Raw genomic sequence first — 4538 nt, forward strand, 5'->3', positions numbered from 1 at the left:
CTCTTGGCCCCCCTCACCATGCCAGCCTGCCTCCCAACATCATACCACCACTCCCATCCTGTATCTCCATGAGCTCCAAAAAACATTTCTAACCAGCCTTCTTAATCAAAATTGGTCCTGTGCTTTGTTTTCTTGAGTCCTTGATGACAATGTTTTATAAGTTGATCAGATTAATTAGTGCTTCCTAAAGCTAACACAATGCATGGCAATGGCTTACATGTGTGTGTTTTTTTTCCTTTCTTGTAATATTTACTCCAGCCTAAATAAGTGACTAATGATGATAACTTCAGACTCCTTGAAAGACTGATGAATTAAATATTTAGACTTAAGACACAACTAGATACTCCTGAAATCATACCACCATAAGGTTAATCATGCTAACCCACCTTCTCATATACTCAGTACCCTCTGTAAGCCTTTCTTTATATTCAGTCTTTCTTTCTTTCCCCAAACCAACTAGTGTCCAGGCATTTTTGCTTACTACTCTCTCTTTTCTGCACTCTCTCAGACTTCATTAGCTTAAGAGAAGGCATCTTTATTTAAAATATAGACCCTTTACTAAAAATTTAAGAAAATAGGGAACGTGGATGCTTGGGAGTCCTATAAGCTATAAATCAAGGTGTAAGGAAGTGTACAAACAGGAGTGTTAAATATGGAAGTTGAATTGGAAAACACAATACAGTCTAAAAGAAGCTCTGACTTTTCTAAATTTTCTAGCCTCACAAAGCCCGGAATTTCTTCAAACCAAGAAGGGAAAAGGAGGTAGCTCTAGAAGCAAAGGAAATAAAAATAGAATTCTAGTTTTATTTTTACTAATTTAATTATTGAAGCACATTTTTTATTAATAACAATTGTTATTATTAAGATTAGATTCTTACTGGACTTAACTAATCAGCCAATTTCTAAATGTGGCCATAAAAAGAGAGGCTCCAAATAGGAAAAAAATACTAAAAAGCTTTCTATACTTACTAGAGAGAGTGGTCTTTATTATTTAGGACAGAAAGAAGATAATTTTGACCAAAATAACCTTCTTGTTGCTGAACCAATAGAAAATTACTGAGGATTTTTATAGGAGTACTGTGAAATAGATCATTTCAGAGCAGATAGCTAATTTGTAGTAACCTAGTATTCATTCCTTCTTAAAAAGTAACAATAACAAGAAAACAACAACAGAAAGAAAACAAAACAAAAAACGAAGCAGAAAGCTTTTAGTGCAGTTAGCCTAGGACTCTGTTCTGCACCTGTCTCTGTGACAATTGGTAAGATTAAGGATATCTCTATTGCTATATTTTTTAACAATATGATAAAAAAACTAGTTCAATTTTATAGTTTTAATTGGATGGCTAATCAGTAGGAACCATAAACATCACCAGAATATAATATATCTCAGCTGCTGAATAGACATTGATATACTGCAAACCCATTCCTGACTACTCTATTTCATGACCAGAATCTTATCTGAGTAGCCAGGTATGCTGACTGACCTACTGTCTCTAGCATCAGCATGCCTTAGCCAGATAGTTCATGATTATTTATAATGTTTTTGATGCAAAAAAAACACATTATATTAAACACAAATAAAATTCTAGTAAGCCTGTTTTTTTCAGACATAAAAAGAAAACATTTTTAAATGCATAGGAAATTTATAACTCCTTGCTATGGACTGAATTATGTCCCCAAAAATTCATATATTGAAGCCATAACACCCAATGTGACTGTATTTGGAGATAGTCATATAAGGTAAATAAGATCATAAGAGTGAGGTCATCAGGATTAGTATCCTTATAGAAGAAATGCCAGAGAGCACTCTCTTTCTCTACCATGTGAGGACATAGCAAGAGGTGGCTGTCTGCAAACCAAGAAGAGCGGTCTCACCATAAACTGAATCTTAGGTTGGCACCTTGACCTTTGACTTCCCAGCATAAAGAACTTTGAAAAACAAATGCCTATTGTTTAAGCTCCCCAGTCTGATATTTTGTTATAGTAGCCTGAGCTAACTAAGGCATTCCCATTAGTCACTCTTCCTGCCACCCTATCTAGAGACACAACACACTTTCTGCCATAGTTACACCCTTTTTCCTTGATTTCTTTGTATTCTTTATACATATTATAATTTAACAAATAATAAATGTATTCAAAATTTATCCCACTTATTTCCTGTCTTTCATTGTTAGAATGTAAGCTTCATGAAGACAGAAATTTCTTTTCTGTTTTATTTACTGCTGTATCATCAACACCTAGCCTTATCTTCTTGTCTTTGGAGCAGTAACCTTAAAAATGCTGAAGGATAATAAAATTGGCCTAGAAACTCGGGGAAAATAACAACAAACAAATAAATAACCCAAACAAATAAAAATTAAAATATACACATTAATTAAAATTAGAATAAAAAAGAGATAAACCTGGTGAAAAATAATTACATAAATGTAGTCTTGCAGCCAGAAGTGCCCTTATCACCCTTCCATTAATTAAGGTACAATAGCTCACAATCTTAAGCTGAAATTCTGTAAGAACCAATTACCAAACACAGTGGATAATTCCAGGAATTTTCAACACATAATGCTCTGCTCTTTGTCTAAGAAATCAATATATATTATTTGCTTCACAGGAGAGTAAATACTTTGAAATAATGCACGCAAGTTCATTTAAGCACAATAGTTATCAAATTTCAATATATTTCCATGTGAATTGGATGTTGCATGCTGAGTTAGTAGAAAGAATTATAAAAAAGATAATTAAATACATTGAAAAATATAAAATAATATGTGTGGCTTATTAAATTACATGATTGTTTACTAAAAATCTTTGGATTATGAAAGCAATGCTTATCTCCATTTGAAATCTAGCAACAAACTCATGGCCAAAAAGCATATTCTATATTGAAGGATATCATCATCCCAGAGAATATGGAATGTGCATCTCTAATGTATATGTATGTTCAATGACATACTAATATATTTTAGTAACCACTAAATGTTAAACAATAACCATACAGGGTATTAACACATTGTTTTCATTGAAAAAGAAAGCTATCTTTCCTCATTACATTATGCATTTATAGAATGGAGATCTGCCAAATAAATTACTGAAAGTAGTCCAAGTTAGACCTCATAACACTTGAATCTTATAATGTTTATAATCTTATAAAAGACAAATGCTAAAATTTAAAAGGCATTTAACTTGCATAAATGTAATGTTAATATTTTCCTGGTTATATGTTTTATGGTTAATTTATATAAGTCAATTAGGTCTTTAACACTCTTATGTATCAGTTTCAATTTTTCTCAATTTTATTTTACCATAATATGAAGTGTCATAAAAAATACAGTGAATGTTTAAATACAAAAATTATTACAGTGAAAGACACATTGCCATTAATCTCCCTAAAATACTCCCCCCCCCCCGCTTCAAACACACTTATCCCATTGTTCTTGCCACTTTCTGAAGCAGTTCTGGGAGTTCTCTTTCATGAGTGTCAAACACCATGTTGTTTGATCCCACCTCATATATAATATGCAAATATTTTATCTATAAAAATAAAGTGATCTCTTAAAAGTAATTTAGCATAGCTGGAAACACTCTAGTTAGGACTCTATTGTGTTGTTAATGCCAGCTTTGAAATAAACAGCTCTGTTTTAGAAATCTTGTGTGTCTAAAACTTATATTCAGCTATTGGGCTCTCAGAACTCAATTCCAGGGAGTTCCTCCAAGTCAACAGTCATTATTACCTGGGTAGGCAGGATAAGCCTTAAAGCAAAGGGCTATATGGTGCATGTTGTGGTCTTCTTTTACTTTGAAAATCGTGTTAACATTAGTCCAGAGAAGAAATAATGAAATAGAAACCAAAAAAAAAAATACAAAAGATCAATGAAACCAAGAGCTGCTTTTTTGAAAAGATAAACAGAATCGACAAACCCTTAACAGACTCACCAAGAAAAAGAGAGATGACCCAAATCAATAAAATCAGAAATGAAAGAGGAGAAGTGACAACAGATGCCACAGAAATACAGGAAATTGTAAGAAAATACTACGAGCAACTATATGCCAACAAATTTGACAATCTGAAAAAAATGGATAGATTTCTAGATGCATACAATCTACCAAGTCTGAACCAAGAAGGAACAGAAACTCTGAACAGACTGAATACTACCAAAAAAATTGAATCAATAGTCAGCAAGCTTCCAACAAACAGAAGTCCTGGACCTGATGGCTTCACAGGTGAATTTTACAAAACACTCAAAAAAGAATTATTACCTATTCTCCTGAAACTATTCAAAAACATACAGAAGGAGGGAGGGCTCCCAAGCTCATTTTATGAGGCCACTATTACTCTGATCCCAAAATCAGACAAACATATTACAAAAAAAGAAAACTACAGGCCAATATTCCTAATGAACATAGACACAAAAATCCTCAACAAACTACTAGCAAACCGAATTCAGCATCACATTAAAAAGATCATACAGGGCCGGCCGAGTGGCGCGATGGTTAAGAACTGGCTTGGGATGCCAGAGGGCCCTGGTTCGGATCCCACATAT

This window comes from Hipposideros armiger, unplaced genomic scaffold, assembly GCF_001890085.2.
Source record: "Hipposideros armiger isolate ML-2016 unplaced genomic scaffold, ASM189008v1 scaffold_1156, whole genome shotgun sequence".
Taxonomy (NCBI): Eukaryota; Metazoa; Chordata; class Mammalia; order Chiroptera; family Hipposideridae; genus Hipposideros; species Hipposideros armiger.